The sequence below is a fragment of the Aotus nancymaae genome, unplaced genomic scaffold (assembly GCF_030222135.1).
Source record: "Aotus nancymaae isolate 86718 unplaced genomic scaffold, 86718_ANA_hifiasm-v0.15.2.pri h1tg000012l, whole genome shotgun sequence".
NCBI classification, from domain to species: Eukaryota; Metazoa; Chordata; class Mammalia; order Primates; family Aotidae; genus Aotus; species Aotus nancymaae.
This window is the reverse complement of record NW_026988423.1, coordinates 26,266,283-26,282,967: the sequence shown is the minus strand read 5'-3', so window position 1 is coordinate 26,282,967 and position 16,685 is coordinate 26,266,283.

Sequence of the window (16,685 nt, the reverse complement as noted above, 5' to 3'; positions counted from 1 at the left end):
TGAGTGCTTTGTGAACTTAGAGCCATGTTACATTTTGTTTCATTAATTTCTAACTGAAATGTAGTATTTACTTCAATTACAACAAACCACAGTATCATTAGCAGTGCCTATGACTTTGTCTCCAATAGAAATCATAAATATGTTCATATGTTACAGTTGGTGCATATATCTTGAAATACCAATTATATTCATCTCTTCGTTTTATTTATGGTAGCTATTAGACCTGTAACTAGACCTTGTTATTTAATATGTTAACAGAGGCAACACATTTCTATATCACAAATCGGGTTTTAAAAAATATATTTGACTTATTTTCTTTTTTCTGCATCCAAGTATCCATTATTTAAAACTTGATAACTGTATTACAATATAATTGGTTTTTCTTTGTAATCCTATGCAATTTATTTTACTTATTAAAAAAAAGGATTTAGGCTGGGCATGGTGGCTTAAGCCCATAATCTCAGCACCTTGGGAGACCGAGGTGGGTGGATTATCTGAGGTTAGGAGTTCAAGATGAGCCTGGCCAACATGGTGAAACCCCATCTCTACTAAAAATACAAAAACTAGCTGGACGTAGTGGTGCACATCTATAATCCCAGCTACTAGGGAGGCTGAGGCACAAGAATCATTTGAACCTGGGAGGCTGAGGTTGCAGTGAGCCGAGATTGTGCCACTGCACTCCAGCTTGGGCTACAGAGCAAGACCCTGCCTCAAACAAACAAACAAACAAACAAACAAAACTAAGCTAAACTAAACAAACAAACAAAAAAAGCATTCTGAGAAGGTGTCCATGGCCAAAAATATGGTTAGGAACCTTGGTTTAGAGCAATGAATTATTAATTTATAACAATTATACTTATAAAATATTTCTTAAAAAAGAAAATACACCCTTTTGGGCAAAAGTGTGGCAAAGAATTAGTTTCTTCCACAGTTTAGGAAAATGTGAATTGTTACAGCCTTTTAGAAAGTAATGGAGCAAATATTTATTAAAATTTAAAAGTACGTATATAGTCTGTAATCTCAGCCCTGGGACTTAATTTATATAAATAAAAACACCAGTACAAAAAAAAAAGACATATGGACAAGCATTGTTCACCATCTCAAAAAGAAACGAATACACCTAGAAACAAAGTTCCTATTGCTAAGGGATGGTTGAGAAATGATAATATATCAACAGAATGGAATATCATATACTCATTAAAAAAGAATAAGTTGGGCAGCTGGGCACAGTGGCTCGGCCTGTCATACCAGCTCTTTGGGAGGCTGAGCCAGGTGGATCACCTGAGGTCAGGAGTTCGAGGCCAGCCTGACCAATATGGTGAAATCTTACCTCTACTAAAAATACAAAATTAGCCAGGTGTGGTGGCACATGCCTGTAATCCCAACTACTTAGGAGGCTGAGGCAGGAGAATGGCTTGAACCCAGGAGACAGAGGTTGTGGTGAGCTGAGATCATGCCATTGAACTACAGCCTGGGAAACAAGAGTGAAACTCTGTCTCAAAAAAAAAAAAAAAGAAGAAGAAGAAAAGAAAAAGAAAACGACACTTACAATAGCTACAAAGTGCGTGTATAATATCCTTGCATTTTTATGTTGACACAAAATTATATTTGTATGGTTTGAAGGAGAAATCATTCTCTCCACTCCTCAGAAAAATCTATGACATCAGATAAACAGAGGGTGAATCCTCCTTCTCTGGGACATGACATTATCAGTTAACTTTTAAATCATCAAGTAGTTATTGAATCACTCTTTGCTCCAAACTGATACCTAACATCTTCGGGCGCCTTATTTGGGAACTTAAAAGATAATCACAGCACCAAAATGGTTTTATTTTACAAATGAATATGTCTATTTTGATTCAAACAACTCATTCATTCATTCCTACATTCATTTCCAAAGAACTATAAGTGCCAGTGTCTCTGAATGAAAAGGAGCAAAAAAACTACAGGAAGGGAAGAGTACCCTATATTCTTCCCTGTCTCTAGTTTGTTTAATTGTTGTTGTTGTTAATATCAAACACATACTTTTTCTCATTTCCACTACTTATTCCTTTGCCAGCTCACCAAATTCTCATAAAGATAAGATCAATGCCCAGCACATCATAGATACTCAATAGAGGTTCACAGAGCAATGAATGCAGATCCACTTGTTACACCTTTCAAGGTCAGAAGAGAGCAGCAGTGGCTCCGGCCAGGCGCCATCCTGCCCAATGACCTAGATGCTCAGGAATCTGATCAGGCCACTTTGCAGAGGCCGTCCACCCCACCCACTGCCCATCAGTTTCTATTCTGATGGCCAAGAATGAGAACAAAAGAAATGAAATGCCAGCAGCTTTCAGTCTTTCCTCATCCGATTGGATGGCCTTTTTGTTTTTACCTATTCAGATCTGTTCTGGGAACTGCTAACTAAAGGACAGTCTGAGCCTCTCAAACTGCGGTTCTTAACTTTTAGGAAGAAAAAAGTTCTCACAGTTTTCTCCTTGCACAAATAGGAAGATGAGGAATAATCCTGGATGTACTGGATTCTCTATTATAGATGGCAGCTGCTACCACCTAACAATAATTCTAATTTCTTCCAGCCAGTGCCATAGATTTCAAAACATTTCCTTCTACCTATAAAATTCCAGCAGAGATAGGTAACACGGGAGTGTTAAACTAGCAACCGGTGAAGAATCTGAAGTTAAATATACTGCAGCAACTTGCTGGAGATGACAAACCAGTGATCTGGGAACCAGGAGTTGAACCCTGGTCTTTCAAATGCTAGTAGAAGTGCAAGAGCAGTCAGCATTTTAGAGAAAATAAACTGATGTAGATCAATGCTGTTCAACAGAAACATCACTCGAGCCACACGTGTAAGTTAAACATTTTCCACATTTAACACAAATTAGCCACATTAACAAAGCAAAAGCAAACAGGTGAAATTAATGTTTTTTTAAACACTGACATATTAAAGTATTATCATCTCAACATACAGTCAACGTAAAATTTTTTCATGAGCTATTTTCCATGCTTTGCTGTACATACAGGACGTCTGAATTTGGACTGACCCCATGTCAAGTGTGCAGTAGCTACATGTGGCTGATGCCTGCCATACAGGCCAGCATGTAGGTAAAGGGGGAGGAATAAGACAATAGGTTGCATTTACAAATCAAGTGAAATTTCCTTCAAAAAAAAAAGAAATTGTGTTGTAGAAGCATTTCACCAGAAACAGAGCTGAAGAAAGCCAGTATCAACCATTCTTTAGGCCCCAAAATGTGAAATTCAAAGCCCAAGTACTGCACTACATCACAGGTCACCCAGGAAAACAATATCTGACCCTCAATAATAGAAGCAATGCCTGGAAAGGTTATGGAGAAGCTGCTCCCTGCGGGATGGAAGCAGGGACAGACATACCGGGGACTTATAAAGCCTCTGTCAATAAGAAACTGGGCTCCACAATAATTTTAAACCACAGTGAGCCTGACAGGAAACTGACCTAGTAAACCAGACAAATTACTGCTGCAGCCAGGCCAGCCTGCCTCCCACTCCAACCCACAGTGAAACTTGAGCTGCTTGAAAGCTTTCTGGAGGGTGAGAGAGGGGAGGCATGCAGAGAGACTGTGAGTGCTCTGGACAGCCTGAACCATAAGCCCTGGAGGTCTAGGTCACTGCCATTTCCCTATGGGAACAAGAACACAGGGGTGTGCACTTGAGAGCAGTCAGTCCTGACTTGCTGGGTGTCTCTGAACTTGTTGGTTCTCCTCTCTGTCCTCTCCCTCACCCTGTCAGAAAGTGACCATAATAATGTCTGCTAATCTGGGACTATATTCGTTAAGTTGGTAACCACCTCTGATAGCAAAAGACCATTGCCATAATATTTAAGCTACATTGGGATAAAGTGTCCTGTGGACTCCCATTAGAATCCTTGGTAAAAACCAGAGGTATCACATTACCCTACTTCAAATTCTGCTATAAGACTACAGTAAGCAAAACAGCATAGTACTGGTACGGAAAAGGATACATAGACCAACAGAACAGAATATAGAATCCAGAAAAAAAGCCATGCACTTACAGCTATCTGACCTTTGACAAAGTCAACAAAAGTAAGTAATGGGCAAAAGACTCCCTATTCAATAAATGGGGCTAGGATAGCTGGCTAGCCGAATGTAGAAGAATGAAACTGGGCCCCTACATTTTACCATACACAAAAATTAACTCAAGATGAATCAAACAAATGTGAGACCTGAAACTATAAGAATCCTAGAGGAAAACCTAGAAAACACCATTCTGGACATCAGTTTTGGGAAATAATTTATGACTAAGTCCTCAAGAGCAATTGCAACAGAAATTAAAATTGTCAAGTGAGGCCTAATTAAACTGAAGAGCGCTGCATAGCAAAAAAAAAAAAAAAGCAATCAACAGAATAAACAACCAACCTACAAAATGGGAGAAAATATTCACAACTATTCATCCTACAAAGGTCAAATATCCAGAATCTATAAGGAAATTAAACAATTCAACAAGCAAAAAACAAAGATCCCCGTTAAAAAGTAGGTAAGAGACATGAACAGACACTTCTCAAAATAAGACACATGAGCAACAAACATATATAAAAGTTCTTAACATCACTAATCATCAGAGAAATAAAAACAAAACCACAATGAGGTACCATCTCACTCCAGTCAGAATGGCTATTATTAAAAAGCCAAAAAACAACAGATGCTAGTGAGGTTGTAGAGAAAAGAGAATACATAGACGCTGTTGGTAGGAATATAAATTAGTTCAGCAACTGTAGAAAAACAGTTTGGAGATTTCTCAAAGAACTTAGAACAGAATGACCATTCAACCTAGCAATCCCATTACTGGGTATATACCCAGAGGAAAATAACTTGTTCTTTCCAGAAGGACACAGGCACTCACGTGTTTATTGTGCACTATTCACAACAGTAAAGACATGGAATCAACGTAAGTTCCCATCTACAGTGGATTGGATAAAGAAAATGTGGGACATGTACACCACAGAATACTATGTGGCCAAAAAAAAAAATGAAATCAGCCATGCATGGTGGCTCACACCTGTCATCCCAGCACTTTGAAAGGCCAAGGTGGGTGGATTGCCTGAAGTCAGGAGTTCAAGACCAGCCTGTCCAACATAGTGAAACCCCGTCTCTACTCAAAATACAAAAAGTTAGCTGGGTATGGTGGTGGGTGCCTGTAATCCCAGCTACTCTGGAGACTGAGGCAGGAGAATTGCTTGGACCCAGGAGGCGGAGGTTGCAGTGAACCAAGATTGCACCACTGCACTCCAGCCTGGGCAACAAGAGCAAAACTTCGTCTCAAAGGAAAAAAAAAGAATGAAATCATGTCCTCTACAGCAGGCCATTATCCTAGGCAAATTAACACAGAAACAGAAAACCAGATACTGCATGTTCTTAGTTATAAGTGGGAGCTAAACATGGGTACTCATGGACATAAAGATGGCAACAATAGACACAGGGGACTATTAGAGGGTGGAAGGAGATGGGGAGGGTTGAAAAACTAACTATTGGCTGCTATGCTCACTACCTGAGTAATAGGATCAATTGTACCCCAAACCTCAGCATCACACAATATACTCATGTAACAAGCCTGCACATATACTCTCTGAATCTAAAATAAAAGTTGAAATCATTTCTTTTAAAAAGAAATTGAAAAAAGAATCCTTGGGACTCGATTCCTGGCAAGAAGTCTGTAAGGATGCAGAAGAAACCACTGGAAAACAAAAGTTATAATATAAAAGTGTAAAAATAGATTTGGGAGGCATCAGAAGGCCCAAGTGGGTAGGAAACAGCCTTTTTGTCTGGAGTTTACTCCACCTCTATCTCCTTTGTAGACAGGAAACCTGGGCCCCTGCTCGATGATTATAAACAGCTAACTGTAAACTTGGACAAAGGTAGGGCAAATCAAAGTCTACCGAAATAGGACACCTGGGATTATTCAAATGGCACTGGGCTGGTTAGTTAGAAGACTTGAAGCGAATCCCAGAGTGCTCCAAGTCCTGTTACATCTCTATAAAGTGCCCAAAGGTGCCTTCCACCTCTGATGTTCTCTCAATCTGTTTCCTAACCCTCTGCATGTTGTGTGCATGCCACAGGCACTTAAACACTCACTAAATGGGCAAGCCAGTGTATTCGACACAGGACAGCAAGATGACTCTAGTATAATATTCTCCTGATTCTCGCTCAAAATACCAAGAGCCATTCTATGGGACGGACCAGGTGCATTGTGGGAATGGGCAGAGATGAGCTCAAGGAGCCTTGTTATGTGAGGAGCTCAGAGCCTTATCACTCCAGTACTGCTCTCTTGCTTCCACCTCCACCTGGGTCCTGAGCTCCGGCACTGGGTTCCTTTCAGTCCATTTGTGTCCCCTCAATCTGTGGAATTTCTCAAATGCTCCAGATTTTCTGGCTAGTTTAACAGCCTTATGGAAGGATTAAAATCTCAAATTTAAACTGTCAATGCTGCTTAAGGTCTTAAAAAGTCTCAATGATCTAGCTGAATCCAGGTTTCTTAGAAGGATGTAACTCGATGTCATAGTCATTTGGTTTTTGCAAATTCTTCTCTTTCTATTGATGTTAAGAAACTTTGACATAATACTGGAAGCAACTAAACATGCAATGAAGATAAAGGCAATGCAATTTCTTGGTAATGCTTTGAAAACACTAATTCCTATCCATCATGAAAGCTCAAACCAGTGATTCCTGGAGGGAACTCTTCTAACAAAACCTGTGGGCACCATGCTTGGAAAAACTATCAAGACACCCACCTTCCTCATGTGTCTTTGCCCCGATTTCTGATGTCAAATTGCAAAATGTTCTTGAATCTCTGAGCCTCAGTTTTACCATCTGTAAAAAGAAGATGGTAACCCTTTTTCTACCTAGCAACCTCTCAATATAATTTATTGTATCAATAATATAATATTAGAGTAACTTGAATTGAGTTTAAAAAAAAGCATGAAAATAGTAAGGACTGTGATAGGTTTACAGAAGATTATTTTTATTCTTTATCATTCAACAGTTTTGAAATATAATCATATTTCACCACCCAAAAATTAATTTATTGTAAATTTTAACATAAAGTAACTTCAAATTGATGAATGCCACATGAGGTCAAATCACAGCCAAATCTCAATTATTCATTTGTCACTGGATTCACAAAGTCTATTATCTACAATTAATTTTTAAAATCCCAATGGAATTTTCCTGGTCACTAAGAATACTTCAGAGACAATCTCAATCAATCAGTCAATCACAAAACATGAATACAAGTATTTATTTTGTACTGTGAATTCAGCACTGCAGAAAACATCTGAGAAGGAAGGAGAGGACCTTCAGGTCCTGACCTGAAGGAATCCGAATGATGTTGGAAAAACAAGGCTAAAAAATATCACAAAATGAAAATGCCAAAACTGTGGCTAAGGGCCAAATGGTAGGAAACAAATTCTAGAGATGAATGGATGATCAGAGCAACTATGCACAATGTTATGAAAAATTGCAATTAAGTGACTCCTTGAAAAATGAATAACACCTACCTCTGAGATAAAAGGGAGGAAAGAGGAACTGATATTTGCTGACACCTACTATTTTCCCCAACACTGTTGTAGGTGATTTCACACATGTAATATGATTGGCTCCCCACAACCTCCCTATGAGATAATAATTTTTAGTTTCCATTTGACAGATGAGGAAGCCGAGCCTGAATTATTATGCTGTGTTTATGACATAATGCAGGAACCTGCTGCCTGATTATCAGGGACACTTGTACCCTATGCCTGGTGACATAATGAAACCTAAGTTAGCATAAAGAGGGGCCAGATGATAGAGAGCTGTGCAGTTCAATGTAGTAGCTACCAGCCAATGTGCCTCTGGCCTATTTGAGACGTGTCCAGTGCAACTAAGGAACTGAAACAGTGTGAAATATTTTTCTGTTAAACATAAGTATATTGTTTTGATAGGGTTACATTTTCCTTTAAACATTCAACATTTAGCTTCCAAATTAAGAAGTGTTATAAGTTTTAAAATATGCACCGAATTTCAGAAACCCAGTATAAAAAGGGAATGTAAAATATCTTATAATAAATTTTTTATATGGATTGAATTGTAAAATGATAATATTTTGGATACGTTGAGTCAAATAAGATATAGTAGTAAGAATCATTTCACCTATTTCTTCTTACATTTTTATGTGAACACTAGGATATTTTAAGTTACAAATGCGGCTCACCTTATATTTCTCTTGGACAGCCCTGAAGCAGAGGACATCAGATGTCAGGCGGTGGCAGAATAGAGAATAAAGCACAGCAAGGAGGAAGAGTGATGGTCTGTCTTTTACTACAATATCAGATCCATATATTCTCTACTTGGAATACAGCAGAGGCCTTGTTTCTGTTCACCGCTGTATCCTCACTACATCCTCACTACATCCTCTGGCATATAGTGAATGCTCGGTACATTTTGACCCTGAATACCCACCATTGGTACCAGCACCATTCTAATCACTGAAGCTGGAAAGCTTGTGCTTTATTGGCTCTCAACTGTCTACTGTCTTTTGTCAGCCCCAAGACCTGTCATTTCTCCCTCTGTGAGAGCCCTAATATCCACCCATTGTTTCCTCTGTCTCCCACCCCTGCCCCACCACCCCACATCCCACCCCACTAGATTCTGGTTCCTAAATTACCTTCATTGCTTCATAACTGATCTCTCTGCCTCTCTCTCCCTCCAATACACTGCCAAATTAATTCTTCCCAACCATCACTTTCATTTTCAAAGTTCCTTAAAAACAAGAAATGAGTCTTTTTTATCTTGGTATCCTCTGTGTATGGTACAGGTGCTGGAGAACCGTAAAAAAAAAAAAAAAATGTATCATACATTTATTTATTTATTTATTTATTTATTTAGAAAGAGAGTCTTGCTCTGTCACCCAGGCTGGAGTTCAGTGGCGTGATCTCGGCTCACTGCAACCTTCACCCGCTGGATTCAAGAGCTGGGATTACAGACATGCACCACCAATCCTTGGCTAATTTTTTTGACTTTTCAGCAGAGACGAAGTTTCACCATATTGACCAGGCTGGTCTCAAACTCTTGGACTCAAGTGATCTGCCTGCCTCAGCCTCCCACATCGTTGGGATTACAGGCATGCGCCACCACACCTGGCCATTGTATAAATATTTATAACTCACCTTAGACCATAATAGCTAAAAATTACATTTATCCTGTCAGTGTCTTGCTCAGAACCCTTTAGGATTCCTCAACAACCAACAAGACAAAGTTCAAAATCAGCCTATCGTTCATGGCCCATTATGATCTGGCAATGCCCAGGTTTTGGTCCTACCTCCTCCACATTCATCCTTCCCTCCCTGATAACACACCTCTCTCCTGCTTGCTTCTGCTGATGCTGTTCTTCACTCCCTTGGGACACCTTCTCTCATCTGTTTATTCAAATGCTACCCACCCTTCAAAGCCCGATCAATCCCCACTTCTCCATCAAGGACTCTCCAAATCATATCATGCAAAAATGAACATCCCTGCCCTGTCCTCCTGGCGATCTTACTGGTACCATTCGTCATTCGGCATTTAGCACACCCTGACATTCATTCATTCATCATTCATTTATTTATTCAACAGATACTTATCAGATCACTATCACATAGTATTAATGTTTTCTTCCCATACTTGTACCTTATCTGTTTAATTATGTTATAAACTCTTTGGAGGAGAATACTAAGATTTTAGACTTATTTGAATATACACATTCATATGTATGTTACATTACTGATCAAAGAGAATGTGGTCTGTTTCATGCCCCCGTGTTCTTATACATATTGTTTCATTTGCCTAGAACATCCTCTCTCCAGCTCTCATGGTTCCCATCTGCCAGGAAAATTCTTACTCATCTTTAAATAAACAAGTGAGTCTGATCTCTCCCTCCTGTAGGTGTCCTCTACCAACACCACATCATGCTTGTCCAGCTCTTATCCTCATGATTTTTTTGTCTGTCTTGTTTGGTGAAGGATTCTCCCTCCTGAAACCACTAACGATAATATTTTATGATATACTTAAGTACTGTATGTTCTTCACAGAAAAGGCATTAATTAAATTTATTCAGGTGTTGTAGTCACAGTTGTACCAAATGTATCTATGAACTTTAAATGCATATTCTCATTACTAGTACCTTATGTAGTAGAATGTTTTCCTTCCTTTCAACCCTCACAACAACCGTGTGAAGTTGCTACAAAACATCCCCATATTGCATTTGAGCTCATGAGTTCTGCAGTTTCATGCTTCTTTCATTGTTTTACATATTATTCCTTTTGCCTGGAATGCCCTAAGAAAGAGATTGAATGAGTCAGTAAAACAGACTCAGTGCACACTGAAAGACCCTATTATCAGTTCATATTCGGCATTCCTTGGTACTTCAAATGAGATTTAGAAACAAAAGGAGAGTTAAGCTTTTTGGTTAAAACAAAAATTCTGAGAAATCACCAAGATCAAGACAGGTGATGTTAAGGATAGCCCAATGGTTCAACTGGGATTTTTTAATCAAACTGCCTTGATTTAAATGTCAGCTCCATCTCTTTCTGGTTATGTGCCCTGGAGCATGTTATTTTATATCTCTAATTCTCCATTTCTTCATCTATTAAGTGAGGATAATAGAAGAACTCATATTATTGTGATGACTCAAAACACATAGTGTTATGATGACTCAGAAAGATAAGGCATATCAAACATTTAGACTACTTCCCGGCACACAGTAAGCACATCATAAGCAAATAAACGTTATTTATAAATATTATGCCAAAGACCAAAAACAGACAAATATTTTCATGTTTTAAAAAATCAAATTCCAAAACCTGCTTAATGGTGAACATTATGTTCTCTGGAAAAATCCTTAAAATATCATTAAATGTCTGACTTATGAAGAGAAAGAGCTGTGATCCCTGTAGGCTAGCATGGGTTCATTACGACTAAATCAAATCCACTCATCTTAGTTCCTGTTCAAAAAAGATTATTAGGTGAATTAATGTGATCATATATATTTTTTGTTAGTTTTATACTCTTTTGGTGATTTCTTTAGAAGAAATACAGACAAGATGAAAATTCTGTTATGTAAGCTAGTTAAAACTATATCAATGGCCATGATGGAGTTACTGATACCAGGTTTGCCATCCTATAGTAAGTAATTTTAAAACTGGACAAAAAAAATTATTTTCAAACATTAGAAAATAAGCAATGCTGGATTGTGATCTCTGAGAAAAGAGATGCAAACTAGATGAGCCATAGAATAGGATGGGCATTCTGTCTGGAAGCATTTTCAGGGCCACAGCATAGAGGAAAGGAACCCAAGCAAAGCACAGCATTCTTGCTGAATTAAGGAGGCAGAAATCAGAGTTTGAGCAGGTGGGGGCAGCTGGAATTTAAGAACTAGAATACAACAGAGCAGAAATCTACACAGGAGAAGAGCTCCAGAAATTCACATAGTGGTCCCCTTGAGTCTTTGTTAAGTATTAAGCTGCATATTTTCAGACAGAAGCTCTATGAGGCCAGGAAAACAACAAATATTGGGGAGCTGTCAGCTAAACAATTTCCAGAGCTCACGTAGACTGGAAGGTAGTTAAGTTCCAGCCAGCCAGCATGAAGAGAGTTCATAGAACCTCAGGGCATTTAGCAGAGACTACAGAAGAATCACACCTTGGTAATAAGATGAAACTACCCTGAAGGTAAAGACTATGCTAGACCCTACTTCTAAAAATTTTTAAACAAATCTCAACACTGTCAGTGTGATCCACAAGTAACTTAATCATTTGCCAAAACAAAATTCAGCACTCTTTAAAGGAAGACAACAAAATCCAAGACACTCAACAATGCAGCTCTCACAATGTCCAACACCCAATGAACACCCAACATCAAAGACTGTTAGATATAGAACCTACTGTCAGTTTAAAACAGCAACAATAAAAAAAGCAGGCAATGAGAACAGTGGCAGAACCGATAGAAATTATGAAAGTAGCAGACCATGACTTTTAAATGGCTAATATAAATAAGTTTAAGGATTTAAAAGAAAATACAAAACTATAAATTAAAACTATGAAAAAAAAACAAAATGGAACTTCCAGAGCTGAAAAATATTATATCTGAAATAAAAAATTTACTAAATAGACTTGCCTAAAGCAGATTAGACATTGTAGTAAAAAAGACCAGTTCTGTTTTAAGAAATTGCCCAAAGTTCTTTTTCAAAAGGCAATGAAATTATCCAAATTGAAGCCGAGGAAAGAAAAAAAGAATTAGAAAGAAATGAACATAACTTCAGTGACTTTCAAGACAACAGGAACCAATCTAGCATGTGTGTAATTTGCGTCCTATTAGGACAAGCATAAAATAATATTTAAATAAACAATGGTCAAAAATTTATGAAGTTGGAAGAAAATTATAAATCCAGAGATCCAAGACACTCAACAAAGAGCATGTGGAATGAAAATAATTGGACACACTATAGTGAAACTGTATAAATCAAAGGTAAAGAGAAAATTGCAAAAGCACTCAGAGAAAAACATACAAAAAAGACACAAAATAATTCTGACTGCAGACTTTCCTAAAAAAAAAAAAAAAAGTAAGCCTGAAGGCAATTGAATGACACTTTTAAAATGCTGAAAGAAAACGGTCAGTCCAGAATTCTATATTCATTGACAATCTGTCTCAAAAATGGAGGCAAAAATAAAGACATTTTAAAAAACAAAAGCTAAAAGAATCTGTCATCAGCATACCTACATACAAAAATATTAAAGAAGTTTAGGTTGAAGGAAAATGACATCAAATGGAAACTCAGATCTTCACAAAGAAAGGAAGAGCACCAAATTCGTAAATGTATGAATAAATATAAAATATATTTAAGTAGATTTAATTAAAGACAGTCAACAACTTAAAACTTTCCCAAAAAGTAAACTCCCGCCTCAGATGGTTTCAGTAGTGAGTTATACAAAACTTACAAAAGAAATAATACTTTTCTCACAGAAAATTTTTCAGAAAACAAAAAAGAGGAAACATTTGCCAACTCATTTTATAGGACAGCAATAATATGATACCCAAACCAAATAATAAAATTACAAAAAAAATCAAACCAATATCCTTTATAAATATAAACACAAAAATGTTAGCAAAATATTAGCAAATTAAATTCAGCAACGTATAAAAATCACAATGCATCATAACCAAACAAGATTTATACCAAGAATGTAATACTGATTTAACATTTGAAAGTCAGCCACTGAAATTTGTTATAAAATTTTGCCACAAAATAAAGGAGAAAATTACATGATCATCTCAATCGATGCAGAAAAAGCACTTGACAAAATTCAACGTTCATTCACGATTTAAAAACTCTCAGTAGACTGAAACTAGAAGCAAACTTTTTTTTAACCTAGTGAAGGATGTCTACAAAAACCTACAGTTAGCATCATACTTAATGCTCAACACTAAACTCCTTCCCCCTAAGACTTGCAACAGGGCAAAAATATAAGCTCTCACTACTTTCAGTCAACTTTATACTGGAGGTTCCAGCCAGTGAAATGAGAAAAAAATAAAGACATAAAAACGTAGCTGTTGGAAAGAAAGGAGTGAAGCTGCTTTTATTTACAGGCAATATCATATACATAGAAAATCCTAAGGAACCTAAGAAGTCATTGAAATTAAGTAAATTTGGAATGTCAGAGGATGCTAGGTCAACACAAAATAGAGGATGCTAGGTCACAGGATGCTAGGAAAGAGTCAATTGTATTTCTATACACAAGCAATGAACACATACAAAATAATATTTAAAATCAATATAATTTGCCGTAGCATCCAAAAACATGATACAATTAGGGATAAGTATAAAAATATTTTCAAGACCTGTGTAGTGACAAAAGCAAAGCAAAAGCATTGTTGAGAGAAATTAAAGAATGCCAAGATATGCCATGTTCATGGATTTGAAGACTAAATGTTATCACTCTCTCAAATTGATCTTTAGAATCCATATAATTTTTTTATCTCTCTTTTTTTTTTTTTTTTTTTGAGACACAGTTTCGCTCTGTCACCCAGGCCGGAGTGCAATGGTGCCATCTTGGCTCAACCTCCTCCTCCCAGGCTCAAGTGATTCTCCTGCCTCAACCTCCTGAGTAAGTGAGATTACAGCTGCATACCACCACACCCAGCTAATTTTTGTACTTTTAGTAGAGACAAAGTTTCACCATGTTGGCCAGTCTGGTCTCAAATTCTTGACCTTGGGTGATCCACCCTCCTCAGCTTCCAAAAGTGCTGGGATTACAGGCATGAGCCACTGCACCCAGCCAGGACCCATATAATTTTGAACAAAATTTTAAGTTATTTTTTGTAGAATTTGAAAAGCTGGTTTTAATATTTATATGGAAATAAAAAAATGTATGATGTATAATATAATTTGTATAAAGAATAAAGTTGGAGAATTTATGCGCTCTGATTTTATAGTTATGACACTAAACAGTGAGGATCGTGTTCACACATTGGTATGAGGTCAGGCATACAAATCAATGGAAAGTACATATGGTCCAGAAGTAAACCCGCACTCATATCTGGTCAGTTGATTTTTCAACCCTTTGGTCAGTTAATTCAAACAGTTGAACAGCCAAGGTAATTCAATGAGGAAAAAGGCAGTCTTTTCAAAAAATTGTGTTAGAATAACTAGATGTTTGTGGAGAAAAACATAAATCTTGACTTTTATTTGACATCACATACAAAAAGTAACTCAAAGTCCATCACTAAACTCAACTTAAAAGTTATAGCTACAGGCCGGGTGCAGTGGCTCACACCTGTAACCCTAGCACTTTGGGAGGCCAAGGCGGGTGGATCACAAGGTCAAAAGATTGAGACCATCCTGGCCAACATGGTGAAACCCTGTCTCTACTAAAAATACAAAAATTAGCTGGGCTTGGTGGCGTGCACCTGTAGTTCCAGCTACTCGGGAGGCTGAGGAAGGAGAATTGCTTGAACCCAGGAGGTGGAGGTTGCAGTGAGCCGAGATAGTGCCACTGCACTCCAGCCTGGCACCTGGAGACAGAGTGAGACTCTGTCTCAAAAAAAAGGTTATAGCTACAAAACTTCAAGAAGGAAACAGTAGAAAATGTTATCATCTCAGGGTAGTCAATGATTCCATAACAAGGGCAATTAAAGCATTAATCACAAAAGAAAAAATAAAATAAGCTCCATCAAAATTAAAAATGGCTGCTCTGATCTTTGAAAAATACTGTTAAGAAAATAAAAAGAAAAGCAACGCATCAGGGTGGAGAGAAAAAAAACAAAAAAACAATGACAACCATATATACACACACACACACACAGAGAGAGAGAGAAAGAGAAGAGAGAGAAGCTCAACCTCATTAGTAATCATGGAAATAAAAATTAATTGCACCATAAATTATCACCGCACACAATACCAAATGTTGGCAAGTATGTAGAACAACTGTGACTCACAGCCAAGGCATGGCTGAGGTGAGCTGTAAACTCCAGGTCAGGGTTAGACACCAAATAGATCTGTTTTCTGCATCTCCAGCAAGGCATGGAGAAGGCCTCAAGGGCCCTTTCCCAGCTCATGCCACCAGCACTTTATACCTGTTTACAAGGAAACCAGGAAGCCAGAATGCATAGGTGCTGGTGCCTAGGGCTCAGGGTTCAGGGTGCTGGACAGGCAATGCACAGTGAAATCTCATACGCTGCTGACAGGAGGGTAAAATCTGACAACTACTTTGGAAAACTGGCAGTTTCTAATACAGTTAAGCACATACTTACCTTATGACTTAGCAATTCCTTACTTAGGCATTTACTCAAGAGAAATGAAATGTATGTCACACGAGGACTCATATAGGAATGTTTGAGACTGAGTTAATCACAATAGAAAAAATTACTTATATATGCTAACTCATGAGTGAGTCTCAAAAGCATTATGCTGAGTAAAAATGGCTGGGTACAAATAGTATATGGTGTATTATTCCACTTATGTGAAATTCTAAAACAGGCAATACTGCACTAATCAATAGTGACAGAAGACAGAGTTGTGGTTACCTGGATCCAAGAAGGGGTGAAAACTGCACTCAAAGTGACATGGTAGGTGGCGGAAATGTTCTGTGTCGACTGTGGTGGTGCTTGCAGGGGTGCATGTGTTGGTCAAAATTCACCAAAATGTGCACTTTAAAGGGGTTCATTTTAATCTATGCAATTTATATGTAAATTAGACCTCAATAATATTGACTATAAATCATCAAAAAATATTCTATAAAATGGATTAAAAGTACAGGACTTTGTTCTTGACCTTGCCCTATTCCACATTTGTATATGGCAAGAAATACTACTTATCAAATTTACTGGTGGCACTTAGTTGTGAGAGTTTCTTTTGTTTATCCAACAAATGTTCTTTAAGCATTTGTGTTGTGCTAGACATTTAAGACAATAATGATGAAGAAAAGAATGACGTTTCTGTTCTCATGACATTATAGTCTTATAGGGGAAGCAGATATTAATTGAATAAGTAAAATGTATGATTTCAAGGTGAAAGAAGCTGAACAATTATATGGGACCGTATACAAAGAGACCTAGCCTAGCCCAGGGGAGCAGGGGAAGCCTCTGTGAGGAAATGACCATCCAGTTAAAAGTTTAAGGATGAGT